This window comes from Saccopteryx bilineata, chromosome 1 (assembly GCF_036850765.1).
Source record: "Saccopteryx bilineata isolate mSacBil1 chromosome 1, mSacBil1_pri_phased_curated, whole genome shotgun sequence".
In the NCBI taxonomy this organism is placed as follows: domain Eukaryota; kingdom Metazoa; phylum Chordata; class Mammalia; order Chiroptera; family Emballonuridae; genus Saccopteryx; species Saccopteryx bilineata.
This window is the reverse complement of record NC_089490.1, coordinates 127,236,566-127,257,145: the sequence shown is the minus strand read 5'-3', so window position 1 is coordinate 127,257,145 and position 20,580 is coordinate 127,236,566. Positions and strand designations below refer to the sequence as shown.

The following is a 20,580-nucleotide window of genomic DNA, read 5'->3' as shown; positions in this document are numbered from 1 at the left end:
TGGACTGCAGCTTCCCTGTTTCATGGAAACTGATCAACCACAAGAAGCCATAACATTATAGACCTTTTTTTTTTTTTTATCTGAAAAGCTTTCAGAGAGAACAAGCAGGTAACAAACACATGGGGGTGGGAGGAATCTGGCCAGGGAAGTACTTGGAAATGCAGTGCTCTCTTTTCTCTTCTCTTAGCTGAGAGCTGACCGACCTGACTCCCTGCTGTATCATCCTTCAACTCACTCCCACCTGCCCAAGCCTCAGTTCCTTAGCAACAGCACTGATACTTTTAGTCTGGTGACTGGAAAGGGGAGGGCAAGATTAACTATGGAGATAAGGAAGGTGTTTGGAAAAAAATACGTGAGGAACCTGGAGAAATTTGATTGCTCCAGAAGTTTTAAAGACTTGGAACTGGGTCAATTCTCTAGCCAGAGAAATAAGGACCCAGGGTTTATCTGATTACATTCCTAGAATTTTTTGGAATAAAGTGCCAAGGGAGACTTACTGTCAACAGAGCATCCCTAATAAGGTGAGTGCTTGGAAATCAGGCAAAAGAGGAAACAGGAGGCTCTGTCCCATATCTATGGGGCAAAGCAATATATTCTCAGGAAACAGAATGGCCTATAACAACCAATTATATAATGGAGTTATTGGAACCGTGAGGTAATTAAAGTAATAATATTAATTAGAACAATGTATTATTAAAGGAAGCTTCCTGGAGGGGGTAAATTTTAATAGTTTGTAAAGAAAGAAAGAATCCAATGAAATAGAAAGATTAGAGGGTATATATAGCCAAGCTTTTCTGAGCTGGGCCCTGCCTATCAAATGTAAAGCCAGGAGCCGCTATTGTGGCCATTCACATGCAGGTTCGCATTGGATTTGGACAGTCGGTAAAGAAACAACGGAGCCAAGAATTGGTGGGCCATCATCTTTAATCCTAGCTTGCATCCGGTGAGCAAGTAAAAAAACACACAAGGGGCTCCAAAACCCACTCTCATTCAGTGCTCACAAAGCTACTGACCTGTTGGGCATATAAAATGTATTATGCTCACTTTGTTAAAGATTACACTGCCCACGAGGAGGCCGTCGCCCAGGTGATATTAGTGTGTGTTGGGCTAAAGGCAGGCAGAATCCTTGTAGCCTGGGGCTTGGTTTTGGGATTAAGCCTTTCCTACCCTTTTTGATGTGGGTTGATACAATCCCATCATGCCTCAGAAAGTGACTTTGTATTAGAGACTTCCCTATTTTGTATATTGGATTAAGGGTTTGGATTTCTACACTATAAAACGGGGATGGAGCGGGAGCTTGCGCTCTTGGTTCCTGGGATGATTAGCATGAGAGCAGAGGGAGCAGAGCAGAGAGCAGAAAGAGGCCACGTGGAGTAGGCCAGGAGAAGCAGCCAAGATGGCGGAGTGCTGAGTGAGATGCCAGTTTGTGTAGAGTTTGTATCTGGGATAAGGAAGGAGATGGGGAACTGAGGAGAATAAGTCTGGTGAGCTAGAAACCTTTGATTCTAGGAAACTCGGATAAGTCAGTGGCTTTGTGAGCGGGTTTTGGAGCCAAGTGTGTGTTTTTACTTGCCCGCCGGGTGCAAGCTAGGATTAAAGAAAATGGCCTATCAGTTTTTGGCTCCGTTGTTTCTTTACTGACTGTCCGAATCCAATGCGAACCTGCATGGGCCGGGCTGCTTTGATGGTGGCCCTGACCCTGTCTTCTGGCTTTACATGACCTATCCGTGTTTCCTAGAATCAAAGGTTTCTAGCTCACCAGACTTATTCACCTTTGTTCCCCGTCTCCTCTCCTCCCTGCACAAATTCTGCACAAACTGGCTTCTCACTTAGCACTCCACCATCTTGGCTGCTTCTCCTCTCCTCCACATGGCCTTACTCTGCTCTCCAACCGGCTCTCTGCTCTAATGCTAATCTCAGGAACCCAGAGCAAGCCCAGGTCTGCCCCACTTTCTAGTGCAGAAAAACCTTTAATCCAATGTACAAAATAGGGCAGTCTCTAATACAAAGTCACTTATCTGAGGCATGATGAGCTTGCACCACCCCACATCAAAAAGGATGGGAAAGGCTTAGTCCTAAAACCAAGCCCCAGGCTACAATGATCCTGCCTGCCCACAGCCTGCCCCCAACACACGTTAATATCACCTGGGCGACGGCTTCCATGTGGGCAGCACCATCTTTAACCAAGTGAGCATAATATATTTTATCTGCCCAACAAGTTCCTACTACACTTCTGGCAGGTCTGCGATTTTGGGACATAGGGGTGAATACCATCATGCTCTCTGGAGCAGAGATGGAAATGCTGACTGCCATTGCCACGTGCTCCTCTTTGGGACAGTGTAAGACCTGCCAGGATGGCAGGGATGAGGGGGTGGCTAAGGCCTCATGTGCATGGACTGATTTCCTGGACTACAACCGGAGTTGGCACTGGCTCCTTTGTTTAATGGACTTACAGATTTTGAACGTGAATACCCTGATGGGTTAGGGGGGACGGTTTTGCTGGAGAACCTCACCCTGCCCTGGGAAGCTTTTCTCATGGCTAGAGAGAAGTTTGAGGACATTTTGTGCTTTTGGCAAAGTGTTCAGAGACTGGTGAAATGTATCTTTGTAATTGTTGAAATTTTATGATTTGTCATGTTGTTGTAATTTGTGTAATGTGCCAAATTTCCTTGCACAGGGATGCCGGTGGTGTAGATTGTGGGTAATAAAGTGAGCATAGGGGTGGATTGTTGGACAGATAAAATATATTATGCTCACTTTATTAAAGATGGCACTGCCCATGTGGAAGCTCATCTCCCAGGTGATGATATTAGTTGCCCTTCCTGCTTGGGATGGGTGTGATTATATTAATGTGTGTTGGGGGTGGGCTGTGGGCAGGCAGCATCCTTGTAGCCTGGGGCTTGGTTTTAGGACTAAGCCTTTCTCATCCTTATTGATGTGAGGTGGTGCACTCTCATGAGGAATTCCATTATGCTTCAGATAGTGACTGTATCAGAGACTTCCTTGTTTGTATATTGGATTAAAGGGTTTTTTTTTTGTTTTTTTTGTTTTTTGTATTTTTCTATAGCTGGAAATGGGGAGAGACAGACAGACTCCCGCATGTGCCCGACCGGGATCCCCCTGGCACGCCCACCAGGGGGCGATGCTCTGCCCCTCCGGGGCGTCGCTCTGTCGCGACCAGAGCCACACTAGCACCTGGGGCAGAGGCAAGGAGCCATCCCCAGCGCCCGGGCCATCTTTGCTCCAATGGAGCCTCAGCTGCGGGAGGGGAAGAGAGAGACAGAGAGGAAGGAGAGGGGGAGGGGTGGAGAAGCAGATGGGCGCTTCTCCTGTGTGCCCTGCCGGGAATCAAACCCAGGACTCTTGCACGCCAGGTCGACGCTTTACCACTGAGCCAACCAGCCAGGGCCGGATTAAAGGTTTTGATTTCTACAATATAAAGTGGGGCAGACCAGGAGCTTGTGCTCTTGGTTCCTGAGATTAACATTAGAGCAGAGAGCAGAGAAAGGCCACGTGGAGGAGGCGAGGAGAAGCAGCCAAGATGGTGGAGTGCTGAGGGAGAAGCCAGTTTGTGCAGAGTTTGTGCAGGGAGGAGATGGGGAACAGAGATGAATAAGTCTGGTGAGCTAGAAACTTTTGATCCTAAGAAAGTCAGATAAGTCAGTGGCTCTGGGAGCCCTGAATGGAAAGGGAAGTATTTTCCCATTGTGTGTATTTCTTGCCCGCCAGATGCAAGCTTGGATTAAAGGTAATGGCCCACCAGTTCATGGCTCCGTTGTTTCATTACTGTCTGTCCGAATCTAATGCGAACCTGCATGGGCCAGGCAGTTGTGATGGTGGCTGTGGCTACTGGCCTTACAAGTACATACTGCCTGTCCTGGTTGGATGGCTCAGATGGCTAGAGCATCATCCAAATGCACAGAGGTTGCCAGTTTAATTCCTGATCACGGCACATAGAGAAATATATTGGTGTTTCTGTCTCTTTCCTTACCTCTCTCTCCAGAATCAATTAAAAAAAAAATTTTAAGAGTACATACACACACTGATTCCATTTATATGAAGTTTCAGAACCAGCAAAACTGATCTGTGACGATCAAAATCTGAATAATGGTCACAAGGAGCACAGGGAGCCTTCTCAGGTGTTGGAAATGCTTTGTATTTTGTTGTGGATGGTGATTACATACACAATGTAAAAATTCATCAAGGTGTACATTTAAGATCTATGCACTTGACTGTGTGCATGTCATATCCAATAAAAACGAAACAAAAAAAATCATATTCGAGCAACAGTGATGTATACAATATAAATTAAAATTTTCTTTTTCCCAAAGAAAACCATAATTAACATGTTGGTGAATGTCTCCCTGAACCTTTTTGATCACATCTACTTTTCTCATCATATAATCCCTGATATCCATGTCATCCAACGCATCTGATTTGTATGCAGCAACAAACCAAGCCACATAGCCTAACAGTTTCTGCCTTCATGGTGACAATGTTTAATAGCAATACTGTGCCCCATAAAGAGTTACAGGAAATACAAAAATGAGTTAAGTTACAACCTGTGCTGTGGAAGAATTTACAGTCTGCTGGGAAGACCACAGGGACTACAGACCAAACAAAACCCCCAAGGGCTATAATACCATGACATGTATTAGAGTTTCACAGCCATTAAAGTGGATTCCAATGGACCTTCATCCTGAAGCACAGAAGTTGCCAGTTCGATCCTGGGTCAGCACACACTGGAACAGCTCTATGTTCCTGTCTCTCTCTCCCTGTCTCTCAAAAGAAAAAAAGAAAGTGGGTTCCAGTTATTGTGCAGGTAATTGTAATCAATTATATATAGCTCACATAATCTCACAAACTAAGATGTTTCAACCCTGTGAAGTAGTGATTACCTCATTTTATAAATAATGAAGAAGTTAAATTACCTGCCTGAACTGCTAGTGAAAGAGTTGGGACTAAAACCTAAATATTCTGACTCCTAATCCATTAGTTACTTATAAATCTGACATCAGCAGTATCTCCTCACCCCCCCACCCCCACCCCATGGAAACAGCAAGCTAAGAGAACCTGAGTTCTGCTGGTGGGGCAAATTATGATGGTGACAGGCCTCAAGGGCCCCTGGCTGCGAGCAAGGTACAGCTAACTTTCTGGGAAGGGTTGTGATGGTCTGGAGTCACCTGATACTACTCCCCCTTCCTCCCCTCTTCTGCAGTGTCCTTCTACCAGGGGGCTTAAAGAACAGTCTAGGGAGGGCTGAGGGCTCCCTTCCATTCTTCTCATACTACCCCTAACTCATTTATGCTACCTCATGGTAAGACCACCACATGACAGTGGGGGTGGAGCAGCCTAGGCAGAGAGCAGGCTGCCTCAATGTTGGAATCCACATTCACTGGATTTACAAAGCCACCCTCCTCCCAATTCTCCCCTCATTTCTTCTCTTCCCCTTTGTTTTCCCAACCCCTCCTTCCATTTGTCAACTACTTCTCCAATCTGCTTTCCCTCAGTCCCAAATTCTGCGTCTTATTCCCATCCCTTTCTCTACCTTTGAGAACCGCCAGACAAGTCAGACCCTCGCTACCATTACCACTGCCAAAGTAGACTATTTTTCACTCCATCCTACAGAACTTTATCTTTTTCCCCCCTTTTCATTTCCTTGTCTGCTTGGACAAGAACGCAGGCAAGTTGTCTTACGACAACACAGTTTCAGGACCTGAGAGGGACGTGAGGCAGAGCTCGAGGTTTGACGCTGGTTGAGCGATGTCTGAGTTCCCTCTCCTTTCTCGAAGTGGGGTCCCGACCTGGGGCTTGGGAATGGACGTGAACTTGACTTTCAGCAGATGGCTAATTTAGGGAGGGAAAGGCGACTGCTAAGAAGTCACTGCCGTCACCGCCCAAACCCAAGGCTGAAGGGAATATGGTTAGGGTCGCAGTCCGGATCCCATGCTCCTCCTGCTCTATCTCGCACCTTCCAAAACAAAACAAACTCAAGCAGTAACTTAAATGGAGCTGCGTGCCCCGCCCCACCGACCCCCCACACCCGTCCCGGGAGTGAGCCTCTCTAGGACAACCCGGGGTGGCTAGGGCAGAGGGTCCCTTCCCTGCCCCCATCCCTGGTTCCTGGCTCCCCTTCCTACCCGCCCGCCCCCGGCGGCTGGCTAGCGCGGTGCAGCAGCCTGCAAAGCTCTTTGCATAAATTATGTTCATGACGCAGCAGCTAAAAAAATCCAAGTAGCAGGAGAAAAAAGGAGAGGGGGGTAAGGGGGGGCTATAGAAGGGGAAAAAGAAACACACATATACCTGACCGCCCCCTCCCGCACCCCCCCCAGCTTCTCTTACCCGCTCCCCCACCGTCCGGCCTCCGCCCAGCGCAGCCTGCGGAGTCCCCCTTCGGCGCTGCCCATCCCCGGCTGGGGACCCGGGGGCGGGCGGCAGGTCCCGACCGGTTCCCAGGCCCCAGGCCGAGCCGAGCCCAGCCAAGCCGCATTGGCTTCTTTGTCTACAGGCGGCGGCCGCCCCGGCCCCGGCCCCCGACCCCCCGGCCCCGGCTGTGAGATGCATCTGTAATCGGTGGCCGCCAGACACCCTGGGCGAAGGCGGCTTGGGATCAGGCTCCGGTAAGTCGCGGGGTCCCGGGCGGGGAGGGGTTTGCACAGAGGGGGTGGGGGACGGGCAGGGGAGGTTTCGGGTTTGGTTAATATGCAATGCCCGTAATTAGCATAATTTATATATTTATGATAAAGAGAAAAAAATGCCACGGGGCTGGGGCGCCAGGATGCTGGGCCGAGCGGCGGGGAGCTCTGGGAGTGGGGACAGCGTGCGGCCGCCCTCCTGGGACCGGAAAGCCTGGGACCGCAAAGCCTGGGACCGCATCCTCACCCACCCGCGGACCCCCGGGACCGGGGGAGGAGAGGGGATGGCCGCTAGGTGAACGGTTAGGGCGCTTGCACCTGGCCTCTCACCGTTTCTGCTTCTGGAGCCCAGGTGGGATCCAGACCTTAGAGGATGTTCTGTACATAGACCCTGTGGCTACCAGGAGCGTATTCTCACCCCATGGGAGAACCGGGATCCCTGGGTTCCCGGTGGTTAAGGTCAGCTGAGGCAGCCAAGGCGACCTGTCATAATTCTCTCCACTTGCAATGCACTCAGTATACCGGAAGGACTAGTGGGACTCAGGGTTAGGGACCCGGCATTGCTGGAAGGGTGAGGAAGGGGTGGGAGGGTCACCATCGAGCAGCATGACTACTTCATAAATATTTAACAATATTATTATTAATAAATTGTCATAATAATGGGCCCGATATATGCTCCCTGTCATTCTTACCTAGCAAGGCCAAGGGAGCCCCCAAGGGGCCTAGTAACCTCCACTTTAACGTTGGAATTCCTCACTCAGCTGTAATTGGAAACTTAAAAACTGCACAGAATAGCCTAGGCTGCGGGGAGAGTCAGAGGCAGTCAGGAAGCCTTCTTGGGCAAGTGAAAGAAGTTCTTTGCAGATATTTTAACCTCATCTGCTCTTTCTGAGTCCTTGTTCCATATTTAGGGACCTGTCTTCAATTGTTTATAGACATTTATCCCTAATCCCCTTATCTTGGTAGTCTAAGACAGCCAACACTGACAAGCAGGGCCTTCCGAAAAATGATTTCATATAGTAGTATTCCATTTTGGTTGAAGTACTGGTGCTCAGGGTGATAGTTCTGTGATCTGGTATTTCTTTGCATATTTGTGGTGGAACTTCATTTATCTGTTCACCGGTCCAACAAAAATATCTGTATGTGCCACACACTGAACAATACAGATAGAACTTCCTCTGTCACAGAGTTTTCATTACAGTTTAGGGGGACAGGCAGATCATAAACATGAAAACAAACAAGATAGTATCATTTGATGTGATGTGATGTGTGTGAGATGGGCTATTTCTTCTCTTGGAGGTGCTACATGGCAATTAAGAAAAAGTCAGAAAAAATTTGCTTCTCTAAGGGTTCTCTAATTAAGGAACACAGGATGAGACCATATCCCCTTCCTCAAGATTCACTCACTATAAAGTCATAATAGTGCCTGACCCTCTGGTGGCACAGTGGATAAAATTTTGACCTGGAATTGGGAGGTCCTTGGTTCAAAACCCTGGGCTTGTCCAGTCAAGGCACATATAGGAAGCAACTACTATGAGTTGATGCTTCCTGCTTCTCCCTCTTCTTTTTCTCTCTAAAAATCAATAAATAAAATCTAAAAAACAAAAGTCGTAATAGTAATCTTATACATTTTTTATAACACTTTACATTTTAAAACATTTTTTTTTTTTTTTTTTAGGGAGAGAGACAGAGAGAGGGACAGATAGACAGGAAGGGAGAGAGATGAGAAGCATCAATTCTTTGGGCTCAAGCCACTGACCCCATGCTCAAGCGGGTGAGCCTGCACTCAAGCTGGATGAGTCCACACTCAAGCCTGTGACCTCTGGGTCTCCAACCTGGTTCCTTGGTGTCCCAGGCCAATGACCTCAGTGTCCCAGGCTGATGCTGTATTCATTGAACCACTGCCTGGTCAGGCTTAAAAACCTTTTTATATGCATGCTTTACTTCCATTAAAATAATAGTAATAGCCTGACCTGCGGTGGCGCAGTGGGTAAAAGCGTCGACCTGAAACACTGAGGTCGCCGGTTCAAAACCCCGGGCTTTCTTGGTCAAGACACATATAGGAGTTGATGCTTTCTGCTCCTCCCTCCCTCCCTTCTCTCTCTCTCTCTCTCTCTCTCCTCTCTCTAAAATAAATAAATTTAAAAAATCTAAAAAAAATAAAATAATAATAATAGTAATAACAGTAACAATTACATAGTGTTTGCTGTGTGCCAGGCTCTGTTCTAAATGCTTTACATAAATGTTATCAATTTAATCCTCACAATAATCCATGAGATGAATAGTGTAATTTAGACTCATTTTCCAGATAAGGAAACTGAGGCTAAAGGGTGTTACCTGAGACAGAAGCAGCACTCAATTTGGGTCTTCTGCCTTTAAATCCCAAGCTCTTTCTGTGTCACAATTTATAGGAAGAAACCGTGGGCCGAACCAAAAACACACATGAGGCTAGTATGTTTCAAAAGGAAAGTTTATTTTAAAAACTCCTGGGTGCAAGCAGGCTGAGACCAGCAATGGTTGTCAACCTCTGAGCTGTAGAATGGAGCATTAGATATAGGGGCTAGGGGTGGATTAGCATATCTTGGTTTATGGGCTTGGTCACTGACTTGATGAGTAGGAAGTAGGGGGTTCAGATGTGGAAACACCTCCTTTGCAAGTTTTTCTGTTGTAGCACAGGCTTAATTAGCATGGTTCTGTCTTGTGTCCTTGGTAAATTTTCAAGACAGCAGAGGTCAGGTATTTCCCAGGAACAGCTAGGTCCTGGCACCTCTGAGAATTATCTGTGAAATTTCTCTCATAAACTCTCTTTTCTTTAGGATACAAAGTAAAGATTTAGGATTCATGAACTAAGTTTCTAATTAATTTATAGGCTTTAACTTTTCACAGTAAATCCTGTGGCTAGGCTTTTATAAACAACTATTGTGATTTAAATTCCCCTATTAGCCCTGACCAGGCAGTAGATAGAGTGTCGCAGAGGACCCAGGTTTGAAACCCTGAGGTCACTGGCTTGAGCACGGGGTTGCTGGCTTGAGCATGAGATCATACAAATGACCTCATGGTATCTGGCTTGAACCCGAAGGTCACTGGCTTGAAGCCTAAAGTCGCTGTCTTGAGCCCAAGGTTGCTGGCTTGAGCAAGGGGTCACTGGCTCAGCTGTAGTCGCCCCCCTCCCCATCAAGGCACATGTAAGAAAGTAATCAATGAACAACTAAGGTGCTACAATGAAAAACTGATGCTTCTCATCTCTCCCCTTTCCTGTCTGTCTGTCCATCTCTCTGTCGCAAAAATAAATAAATGAATAAATAAATTCCCCTATTTGTCAGTTTCCTCCCCAATGTAAGCTGTTCCTGACATTCCTGCAAGGTGAACTTTTTGCTACATTTCAAAATAAAGGCCAGAAAGCCATTAACAGAGAATAGCAAGCAAATTAATTATAACCTTGCAGTAGGGGATGAGAATGTTCTGTTTCTAGCCCTTCCTCCTCCTTCCAGCCTACATTGTTCTCGGGATGGCAGCTGAGTAGCCATTTTATCTATCAAAAGTGAAGATGAGCGTCAGCCTGGCGTGCAGGAGTCCCGGGTTCGATTCCCGGCCAGGGCACAGAGGAGAAGCGCCCATCTGCTTCTTCACCCCTCCCCCTCTCCTTCCTCTCTGTCTCTCTCTTCCCCTCCCACAGCTAAGGCTTCTTTGGAGCAGAGTTGGCACGGGCGCTGAGGATGGCTTTGATGCAGTGGAACAACGCCCCTGAGGGGCTGAGCATCACCCCTGGTGGGCATGCTGGGTGGATCCTGGTCAGGCACATGAAGGGGTGTGTCTGTCTGCCTCCTCCCAGCTTCTTACTTTGGAAAAATACAAAAAAAAAAAAAAGAAGTTCAGTGGGGCCAAAGAGGGAATGATACCAGGGAGAAACTGGCCAAGGGAAAGAAGGCTTGGGAATGAGGAGCAGGACAGGCACGTTAGGAAGAGGTAGGTGTGATTAGGCTCCTCCAGAACTCAATACTACTTTGAAATCATTTTATGTAGTCATAGTACTGGGAATGGGGGCAAAAAATATGAAGCAGGACATGTGCTTTAAGGGGGAAAGTAGGAAATATGAGGAGGTTAAGTACTATGGTCTGATTTAAAAAAAAAAACCCAGAATTTTACTTATTTATTTATTTATTTTTGATTTCTAGATTTTATTGATTGATTGAATTCTGGGGGGTGGGGGGGAGAAGTGGGAAGCATAAACTTGTAGTTGTTGCTTCTTGTATGTGCCTTGACCAGACAAGCCCAGGGTTTCAAACCAGCAACCTCAGTATTCCAGGTTGATGCCTTATTAATTGTGCCACCACAGGTCAGACTATGGTCTGATTTCCTAATTTTTCATAAATTTATTAAATTTATGATTTCTTAATTATGATTTCTAATTTATTAGCTGTCTGGCATATACTAGGTATTACACGAGGCACTGGGATATAATAAGTGGACATGCCTTCCATCTTGGAGCTTATAGTCTAACGAGGAAACAAGTGTGTTTTCACATTTTATTTGCCCCCTCCCTTCACCAAGTCTGAGATTAATCAAGTTTGGGCACAAGAGGATAAACTAAACCTAAATTTGTCCTTATAAAACTAGTTTTTACTGTTTGGCTATATATCTAAAATTACAAATGGTATGCTGGAAGAGGGGAAATTGTCACGGTCCAGCCCCAACGAGTTTATTCTGGGGTCTCGAATGAGAAAATGTATGGAATTGAATAAATGATAGAGACTTAAAGATATATACATACAGATGGGTTCGGGAGGACGGCACAGTGAACAGTCTCTACTGTTCCTGAGCCATAACATGGCTGCTCCACAAAGTGCATCCATCTTTATTCAGGGAAAAAAAACGTGGCCATTAGCAATTCAGTTGCTTCCAAGACAACTCAAAGACAACCCCCACCATACCATTCAAATCTAACTTTACACCAATAAGAAACTAGCTTCCAGCCTCTTCTGGAGAACATGGGTAGGACAAGCGAGACTCAGGTATAGCTCTTTGTTAACTAGGCAGGTGAGGTGGGGGGTTGGGCCCAGCACCTCTGTCCCCAAGATATCCAGATTGTAAAAATACCCTGTTTATATTTCCAGTCCCCAACAAGAAATAAAGTTGTTTACTACTTCCCTGTCTTTTTCCCTTTTCCTGTGTGTTCCTAGCCATTCTACCAACAGCTTCACAAGCCATGGTCTCCATCCATGGGTCCAGGGTCTGAGGTGGAAAGTCTGGGGCAGACCCAAGAGCTTCCTTTTTCCAAGTGTCCTTATCCTTTGATGCCAACAGTACAGCCCCTATTAGCCTTCGTTCCAAGTTTTTTTTTTTTTAATTTTTAATGTTTATTTTATTGATTTTAGAGAGAGGAAGGGAGAGAGTAGGAGAGAGAGAGGAACATCTGTTCCTGTATGTGCCCTGACTGGGGATTAAACCAGCAACCTCTGTGCTTTGGGGCAATGTTCTAACTAACTGAGCTCTCCGTCCAGGGCTTGTTTCACCTTCTGAGAGAAGGCTTGGTGTAGTGTATGGAGGACAGGGGTCTGGGGCAGGTGGACACATCTTGAAGTTTGATCAGCCACTGACTCTCCTGTGCCCTTGGTCAGTCCCCTGACCTCCTCTGTCTTCATCTCCCTGTAGACAAAAATGGGGATCATAATAAGAGCACCATGCTAAGCATTTTACTCACATGATCTTATATCATCATTATAACAACCCCATAAGACTTGCCCATTTAATCACCATTTTAAAGATAAGGAAATTATGCTTTAGAGCGGTGGTTCTCAACCTTTCTAATGCCGTGACCCCGCAATACAGTTCCTCATGTTGCGGTGACCCCAAACCAAAAAATAATTTTGGTGGCTACTTCATAACTGTAATTTTGCTACAGTTATGATTCGGAATGTAAATACCTGATATGCATTATGTATTTTCTGATGGCTTTAGGCAACCCCGCTGGGGTCGCGACCACAGGTTGAGAACCACTGCTTTAGAGATATTAAAACAGCTGCCCAAGATCACACAGCTATTTCATTGGCAAGCTGGGATTTGAAGCTTATACCCTTACCTCTCTTTTGATCCTCAACTTTCTCATCTATAAAATTGAGGGCAATAATAGCTAATTGTTGTTAGTGTTATGTACAATAATTCTAATTACTTATTAGAATTATTACTTATCTAGGAGAAAACAGAGAAGTAGCCTGTCCACCTATGTTGCTCTTTGGTCTCATAAGGTTGGTGTCAGAATTGAATAACAGTTTGTATTTATTGAACCTTTATACAGTTTACCACATACAACATTGTCCCCATTTTAAATGTGGTAGCTGAGGCATGGAGAGGTTAGGTCTTTGCCCAATGTGTCACAGCTAAGAAGTGGTGAGACTGAGAGATGAACCTAGGTTCTTAATCACTCCACTAAATTGAAATGATATAATGTATGTAAATTTTTATAACAGCTACCATTTTCTGAGCACTTATTATGTTCCAGGCATTGATCTAAATTATTTATGTGCTCTAATTTATTTAATTCTCACAGTAACCCTCTGAAGTAGGTGCTATTACACTCATTTTTACAGATGAAGAAACTGAGGCACTTACAAATCATTTGTCCCAAGTCCCACAGCTAGTAAATATCAAAGCTGAGGTTATAAAAGAAAGCTGTTTCTAGAGGGTCCTTACTGTAATACTATGTGTAAAGGGCCTGGGTCCCAATTAACTATCAGTGATTGCTATCCTTCAACTAGGAAGGGAAATCTGTGTCCTGAGGCCAGAAATGGAGAAGTGTAGGAGGACATACAGAAAATCTACTGGGCAATAACAACTTGGAAGAGGTGGTAGCCTACCTGGAGTCTGGCGATTTAAGAACAGATCAAGTAATACTGTGTACAGAAGGGCATGTGGTGTTCCTTCTCACTAGGTCCACTAAAGCTGCATGGACCAGGGTAGTAGTGATAAAAATTGGGAGGATTCTGGGGATATCATGAGGGAGAGCCAACAGGATTTGCTGAAGGAGTAAATGTGAGATAAGAGAGAAGGCAAGGATGATGGCAAGGTTTTGGGCCTGAGCATCTGGAAGAATAAAGCTGCCATTTGCTGAGATGGGGAAAGCTGAATGCAGGTGGAGCAGATCTGAGGTGGAAATCAGGAATTTGGTTTTGAACTTGTTGAGTATGAAATGATATGAACAACCAGTAGCCATTGGATATATGAATCTAAAGTTACCAGGTGAGGTCCAAATGAGATTTAGATCTGGTACTTCCCACTGGGGAGGAGGGGAAGAGTGGATTGTCCTCTCCATTCAGTTCAGCCCCAGCCACCAGTCTATATCTATCTCCTGCTTCCTGTCCTTGTGGCCTATTTGAAAGGCAGCTCTGCAGAAGGTAAGTGTACATGATTTAAATATAAACGTAATGTAGAGCTAAAGATGCTGATGTCTACAAGCAGCCTGGTCTGTGAGAATTATATCAAACATGTGAAAGGTAATTTCTCATTTAAAAAAAATGTGACTTTCGCCTGACCAGGCGGTGGCACAGTGGATAGAGCGTCGGACTGGGATGCGGAAGACCCAGGCTCCAGACCCCGAGGTCGCCAGCTTGAGCGCAGGCTCATTTGGTTTGAGCAAGGCTCACCAGTTTGGATCCAAGGTTGCTGGCTCAAGCAAGGCGTTACTCAGGCTGCTGAAGGCCCACGGTCAAGGCACATTTGAGAAAGCAATCAATGAACAACTAAGGTGTCACAACAAAAAAACTGATGATTGATACTTCTCATCTCTCTCATTCCTGTCTGTCTGTCCCTGTCTATCCCTCTCTCTGACTCTCTCTCTGTCTCTGGGGGGAAAAAATGTGACTTTCTATCAGTCAAATACCAGTAAAACTAATTTTACCTCAAGTAGCCATTCCTTGAAGTCTACTGACTTCATGCATACTACCCTCCACTCCCAAAAATGACTGGATAAAGAGGTGTTTTACACCTTGAAAACCTCAACCTCATTAAGTGTTAAGGGAATGAATAAAACTACAGAAATTAGTTTGAATTAAAAGTTTGGCCCTGGCCAGATAGCTCAGTTAGTTACAGCATCATCCTGAAGTGCAGAGGTTGTGGGTTCGATCCCTAATCAGGGCACATACAAGAACAGATTGATGCTCCTGTCTTTCTATCCCATTCTTTCTCTCTAAAATCAATAAGTAAAAAACTTTTAAAAAATTATTAAATGAGTGCTCGCTTCGGCAGCACATATACTAAAATTGGAACGATACAGAGAAGATTAGCATGGCCCCTGCGCAAGGATGACACGCAAATTCGTGAAGCGTTCCATATTTTTTTACTATAGTTAAAAAAAAAAAAAATTATTAAATGAGAGGCAGGGAGGCAGAGACAGATTCCTGCATGTATCCTGACCGGGATCTACCTGGCAAGCCCCCTATGGGGCAATGCTCTGCCCATCTGGGGCCACTTTGCTCCATTGCTTGGTAACTGAGCAATTTTAGCACCTGAGGTGGAGGCCATGGAGCCAACTTACTCAAATGAGCCATAGCTACAGGAGGAGGAGAGGGAGAAGGGGGGGAAGGGGGGGGAAAGGAGGAGTAGAGAAGCAGATGGTGACTTCTGTGTGCCCTGACCTGGAATTGAACCTGGGACTAGCTGATGCTATACCACTGAGCCAATCAGCCGGGGCCTAAAAAACTTTTTAAAAACAATACCATATAAGTTCTATTTTCCTCTACATGGCACAAAAGTCTTCATACATGAAATTTCATGTCTGGAACATGTGCCACTCTAGAACAGGGGAAAGGACCACCACACAGAACTTCATTGGATATCTCTTCTGTGCATTCTCTGCTACTCTGTATGCATTTACATGACACTTAAACATGCTGTACTGTAGTTATCTTCTTTTTTTTTTCTGTATTTTTCTGAAGTTGGAAATAGGGAGGCAGTCAGACAGACTCCCGCATGTGCCTGACCGGGATCCACCCGGCACACCCACCAGGGGGCGATGCTCTGCCCATCTGGGGCGTCGCTCTGTTGCAACCAGAGCCATTCTAGCGCCTGAGGCAGAGGCCATAGAGCCATCCTCAGCACCCGGGCCAACTTTGCTCCAGTGGAGCCTTGGCTGTGGGAGGGGAAGAGAGAGGCAGAGAGGAAGGACAGGAGGAGGGGTGGAGAAGCAGATGGGCGCTTCTCCTGTGTGCCCTGGCCGAGAATCGAACCTGGGACTCCTGCACACCAGGCTGACACTCTACCACTGAGCCAACCGGCCAGGGCCTGTAGTTATCTTTTTATTTCTGTGGCTCCCATGTTAGACTGTAGGCTTCTTGACAAAGCTGAGGAATGTGTTTTTCCCTTATCCTATTGTATACCCAACACCCAGCATATATTAGCCATTGAAATATTTTTTGAATAAATGAAGGACAAAGCATTTCAAGATTTTCTTCTAGTATGATCTCAGGCTAGTTTAGGGGGTTCTGATATTATTTTTGCAATTTCCCAGAGCTCTTCTGGATGTCAGAATGTTGCACTAAGCTTAAAGCAGTTCCTAAAGGAGAAAGATAAATAGAACTAGGTCCTCTAACTCATCTCAGTCCCCTCCACTGAAAGTCCTGGATAGCCCTAGACCTCTGGATTTTTAGGTTGTAGGCAAATGCCTCAGCACTCGCAGTTCATTCTCCCCCTGAGATTTTTAGATGTTAGCACAGGAAAGCCGGGATAATTGAGCCATTCGTTAGGTGAGCAAAGTGCCCTGTCAGGTTTGCTTCAGGTATTTTAAAATTCAACTCACTGGAGAAAGAAGGCATAGGAGGCTCTGGGTGGTCTCTGGCTTCCCTAGCAGCTTTTACCAGAATTGTCCAAATTATTATAATTACTTAAATTTTAAATTTACTTAAATTTATTATAATTACTTAAATTTTGACCTCTGGTGGCACAGTGGATAAGCTTGACCTGGAATGCTGAGGTCACTGGTTCGAAATCCCGGGCCTGCCTGGTCAAGACACATACAAGAAGCAATTACTTTGAGTTGATGCTTCCCATTTCTACCCTCCCTCCATCCCTTTCTCTCTCTGAAAACAAACAAACAAAACCTATATATTTAGAATTTTTTATATTTCTTTGGCAAATTTATTCAAAATGTTAAGTGTTCATTTTAGAACTTGGTTTATATGACAGAATGCCTTAAATCAATAATCATTGGGATACCTTTCTCTAAGCCAGTGATTTTCAACCAGTGTGCTACAAGAATTTTTAAAACATGCAATACCTGAGAAGGCCAAATATACAATGATGGAAAATCATTTGACTTTTGATGATGGGCACACAATGCAATGCACAGTTCAAGTGCTATACAGAGAGATGTTTCCCTGAAACCTATGTGTTCTTATGCACCAATGCCACCCCATTGAATTTAACTTCTAAGTTAAAAATATTTTGTGGAGTAAAAACATGAAATGCCTGACTATTTAGTCAGGGGCACTGACTTCTTTTCCCTTACATTGTCAAATAAAAAAAATGACAACAGCCTGACCAGGCGGTGGTGCAGTGGATAGAGCATTGGACTGGGATGCGGAGGACCCAGGTTCGAGACCCCGAGGTCGCCAACTTGAGTGTGGGCTCATCTGGCTTGAGCAAAAAAAGAAAAAGCTCACCAGCTTGGACCTAAGGTTACTGGCTCAAGCAAGGGGTTACTCGATCTGCTGAAGGCCTGTGGTCAAGGCACATATGAGAAAGCAATCAATGAACAATTAAGGTGTCACAACGAAAAACTGATGATTGATGCTTCTCATCTCTCTCTGTTTCCGTCTGTCTGTCCCTATCTATCCTTCTCTCTGACTCTCTCTGTCCCTGTTAAAAAAAAAAAAATTCACCCATTATCAATAAACTAAGTAGTGTGTGTGTGTGTGTGTTTAAATGACAATAGCCAACACAATTTAAAACATCCAATATGGCCTGACCAGGTGGTGGTGCAGTGGATAGAGTGTCAGACTGGGACGCGGAGAACCCAGGTTCGAAACCCCAGGGTCTCCAGCTTGAGCGCAGGCTCACTGGCCTGAGCGTGGGATCATAGACATGACCCCATGGTCTCTAGCTAGAGCAAGGGGTCACTTGCTCTGCTGTAGCCCCTTAGTCAAGGCACATATGAGAAAACAATCAATTAACAACTAAGGAGCCTCAATGAATAATTGATGCTTCTCATCTCTTTCCCTTCCTGTATGTCCCTGTCTTTCAAAAAAACCCAAAACAACAACAAACCAAAACCATTAAATGTGAATGAATCAAAATGATAAAAAAAAAATTTTGTCAGTGGCAAAAAATATAATACATTTTTTGGTGTGCCACAGAATTTTAGTAATTAGTTTTTTTGTGTCATGAGATGAAAAACGTTGAAAATTGCTGCCCTAAGTGTTTTTTTTATCTTCTCTTTAATATGTATAAGTATCATTTTTATTATGTTGTGATTTTCAGAGATATTCAAGAGAAAAAATTATGAATTAAACACTTATAAATTTTTCTTCATTTCTGTTCTAGTGTAGCAACTGATCAAAACTAGTGGCCTGAGTAAAACTGCATTTCTTAGTCTCTTCAGACCTATCTACAACTTCTCTGCTTATTTACCAACAACCATAACTGAGGTCATTCTGTGATCTATACATTTTGACTATTGTAGTTTTAGCCTCTGAAGGTCTTATTTCTCCTGAACCTGCTTCATCAACTTTGCCTTCTCTTCCTTTAGTTCTTGTTTGTAAAGGTTCTGATTCACAAAAGTCATTTGGAGACTACTGCATGACCCAGTATCAAGTGACTGAAATTCACATGCATTGATTTTTTTTTATGTTTTTTTTTTTTTTTTTTTTTTTATTTACAGGGACAGAGAGAGAGTCAGAGAGAGGGATAGATAGGGACAGACAGACAGGAATGGAGAGAGATGAGAAGGATCAATCATCAGTTTTTCGTTGCAACACCTTAATTTGTTCATTGATTGCTTTCTCATATGTGCCTTGACCGTGGGCCTTCAGCAGACCGAGTAACCCCTTGCTTGAGCCAGCAACCTTGGGTCTAAGTTGGTGAGCATTTTTTATTTGCTCAAGCCAGATGAGCCCGCGCTCAAGCTGGCGACCTCGGGGTCTCGAACCTGGGTCCTCGACATCCCAGTCCAACGCTCTATCCACTGCGCCACCGCCTGGTCAGGCCACATGCATTGATTTTTTAAAAAATTTTTATTTATTGGTTAGAGAGAAGGAGAGAAAACATTGATTTGTTTTCCACTTACTTATGCATTCACTGGTTGATTGTTGTATGTGCCCTTGGCATACTGGGAGGATGCTCTAACCTTGGCATACTGGGAGGATGCTCTAACCAACTAAGCTACCCAGCCAGAGCTTATATTCTTTTTTTTTTTTTTTTTTTTTTACAGAGGCAGAGATAGACAGGGACAGACAGACAGGAACAGAGAGAGATGAGAAGCATCAATCATCAGTTTCTCGTTGTGTGTTGCGACTTCTTAGTTGTTCATTGATTGCTTTCTCACATGTGCCTTGACCGTGGGCCTTCAGCAGACCGAGTAACCCCCTGCTGGAGCCAGCAACCTTGGGTCCAAGCTGGTGAGCTGTTTGCTCAAACCAGATGAGTCTGCGCTCAAGCTGGCGACCTCGGGGTCTCGAACCTGGGTCCTTCTGCATCCCAGTCCGATGCTCTATCCACTGCGCCACCACCTGGTCAGGCCCAGAGCTTATATTCTTGAAGGTATTTTTCAAATATATACCTTTTTCAAATTCACTGGCTATGTCTTTAAAATTTTCTGAACTTTCGAAGTTTTTTTTTTTTATCTGAAAAGTTCTGATAGTTTTCTTCTCTCTAGTTGAAGATGTGCTACCACTCTGTAACAAGGATTAAATGAAGTTTGTAATTTCCTTTATTATTCTCTAAGTGTTGCACTCACAGGTTGTTTTCTTGATATGCTTGTATGGGAATTGGTGGCCTAGCACAGGCCTGTGGAGTGCTAAGTAGGCTCACAGCTGAGTCTGATGGACTTTTCATCTTGGAAATCAAATCTTGGTTTACCCATGCCTAAGGCATCCTTAGAGAGTGCAGAAAACCCATACAATGGAATATTACCCAGCTATAAAAAGGAATGATGTACTGGTACGTGCTACAATATGCATAAACCTTGAAAACATTCTGCTAAGTAAAAGAAGCCATACGCAAAGGGACATATAGTGTAGGATTCCATTTATATGAAATATGGAGAAAATCCTTAGGTAATAAGCTGATTAGTGGTTGTCAGGAACTGGGGGGTGGCAGGGAAAGGGAGTAACTGCTAATGGGTGTGGGATTGGGAGGGAGTGATGAAAATATTCCGGAACTAAATAATGATAATGATTGCACAACAATGTGAAGGTGTTATATCTACTGAGCTGTATATTTTAAAATAGTGAATTTTATATTATGTGGATTTTTTTTTTTTTTGTATTTTTTCTGAAGCTGGAAACGGGGAGAGACAGTCAGACAGACTCCCGCATGCGCCTGACCAGGATCCACCCGGCACGCCCACTAGGGGGCGACGCTCTGCCCCTCCGGGGCATCGCTCTGACGCAACCAGAGCCACTCTAGCGCCTGGGGCAGAGGCCAAGGAGCCATCCCCAGCGCCCGGGCCATCCTTGCTCCAATGGAGCCTTGGCTGCGGGAGGGGAAGAGAGAGACAGAGAGGAAGGGGGAGGGGAGGTGGAGAAGCAAATGGGCGCTTCTCCTATGTGCCCTGGCCGGGGATCGAACCCGGGTCCCCTGCACGCCAGGTCAAGGCTCTACCGCTGAGCCAACTGGCCTGGGCCATGTTATGTGGATTTTATCTCATTCAATAAAAACACAAAAAAAGTAAAACAAACAAATAATGCAGGGATGAAAGAGGAAAGTGAAGGGAAAGGTGAGGGATCCACAATACTTC

The 20,580-nt window shown here is 45.0% G+C and overlaps 1 protein-coding gene, 1 non-coding gene and 1 pseudogene across 2 annotated transcripts in view; 2 read left to right on the top strand and 1 right to left on the bottom strand.

The window, feature by feature from the left end:
- Window positions 1-6,532: 6,532 nt before the first annotated feature.
- Window positions 6,533-20,580, top strand: part of POU6F1 (POU class 6 homeobox 1) — a 36,950-nt gene continuing 22,902 nt past the window's right edge. The window contains exon 1 of the mRNA XM_066265121.1: window positions 6,533-6,620. The gene's annotated coding sequence lies outside the window, so the exon portion shown is untranslated. The remainder of the gene's footprint in view (window positions 6,621-20,580) is intronic.
- LOC136319322 (swi5-dependent recombination DNA repair protein 1 homolog pseudogene) lies at window positions 12,116-19,676 on the bottom strand (annotated as a pseudogene).
- Window positions 14,861-14,967, top strand: LOC136321557 (U6 spliceosomal RNA). Its single transcript, XR_010728708.1, has one exon. It is a non-coding gene; the product is annotated as a U6 spliceosomal RNA (small nuclear RNA).